This window comes from Xiphophorus hellerii, chromosome 16 (genome assembly GCF_003331165.1).
Source record: "Xiphophorus hellerii strain 12219 chromosome 16, Xiphophorus_hellerii-4.1, whole genome shotgun sequence".
NCBI lineage: Eukaryota > Metazoa > Chordata > Actinopteri > Cyprinodontiformes > Poeciliidae > Xiphophorus > Xiphophorus hellerii.
The window spans coordinates 7,947,459-7,948,973 of NC_045687.1; the positions used below are offsets into that span (position 1 = coordinate 7,947,459).

The window sequence follows — 1,515 nt, forward strand, 5'->3', positions numbered from 1 at the left end:
GGCTTACCCTATTCTTAATCTGTCTTTTCTTGAAATTTACTGTATCTCTGAGGGGTGTTAGAGGTTATAGGGTATCAGGAGGTCAAGCATCAAGGTACCTTTGCAGACTGGCATTGAGCATTGTCCAGTTATTTACTGTCAAGTTTTTAGTCTCTACAAAACACCTTAGCTTCTGCCCAAACTTGACGAGGCTTGCTCCCATCAAAGACAACCCGGACCAACTCTTCTCAGTGTCATCTTTTTATTTTATTTCTCTTTTCTTTTCTTTAAATCACTGTTCTTTCATGACACCTGAGCAGGTTGAAAACCTACAAACACACAAAGTACAAATTACTTTTTGAGTCATCAAAAGAAAATAAACAAAATGAACTACTTTCATAAATCCATTTTGTAAAGCCAGCAAGGTCCTCTGAATACAGATTTAAAGTTCAGTTCCTACCAGTGGTGTTCTGCAGGAGCTTGAAGATGAGGTCTTTGTTTGTAGAGATTATCTCAAACACAGGTGTGCTGAGTTGCTTTATAGGCTCCTGAAGGCCTGAGTGGGAGAGACGGGTGTGCTTGATTTTCTGTGAGCCACGTGCCAGCTGGGTGGAGATGGTATTGCACTCATACAAATACACCATTTGCTGTTTAACTTGACATTTACAAATGGCTTCAAAAGCAGCACTGGTGTTCATAAGATTGACTGTTCCTAGTTGCAAAGTGTTAAACAAGAAGATTAAGCCTTACTTACCTACAATTTCATACAGTAATTAAAAAGCACTATCTATCATATTTGCAGCTTGGCAAAAGTAAAGTCAAAGAATTATTCCCATATTCTGCACACATTTATCATAAGTGAAATCCTGTTCAAAACCAGTCAAACCAATTTGATATTGAAAACTCAAAATGCTGATGCACGGAGCATGAAAAAACTGAGTCCAAAACAAAAAGGACAGAAAATAGGGGCCAATAAATCAACCATTCAGTGAATAATCCTCTCATTGTTTGGTCTTTTTACTGGACAACCACATCTCTGTGGGTTGGCAGTTATGCCAGGCACTTTTATTTCAAATGATAGATGCATGGTAACTGGCCTGCACATGTAAAGTGCTTTATCAATTCCAGAGGATCCCAAAGCCAAAGTGATTTACACTACATTCAGTTATTCACACATTCAAGCACACACCAATACACTGATGGTGATAAACTACATTTTATCCACAGTTACCCTGATATAAAGTAGAGCTCTGTGAATTTTCTGAAGTTTAAAATATTGTTTTGTAACTTAATCCCACCTTAAACTTCTCCACAACTTTATACCTCACTTGCCAGGTTTGTTCTTAGGTTGCCATGAAGGTTTTTGTTCAGTAGTCTTCTCTGAGAAATCTCTGACACCTTCATTGAATGGCGGTGCTACAGTCGCAGGCTTTGTTATTTTTCTAATGTAGCTTTCAAGTAGCCATGTGCTGAAATGTTTTGGTTCTATGTGTAATATATATATATATATATATATATATATATATATATATATAT

At 37.0% G+C, this 1,515-nt stretch overlaps 1 long non-coding RNA gene across 1 annotated transcript; it reads right to left on the reverse strand.

The window, feature by feature from the left end:
• Positions 1 to 224: 224 nt before the first annotated feature.
• LOC116735039 (uncharacterized) lies at positions 225 to 643 on the reverse strand. Its single transcript, XR_004342316.1, has 2 exons — positions 440 to 643; positions 225 to 308 (listed from the first exon to the last, which is right to left on the reverse strand). It is a non-coding gene; the product is annotated as an uncharacterized LOC116735039 (long non-coding RNA).
• Between the last annotated feature and the right edge of the window lie 872 nt (positions 644 to 1,515).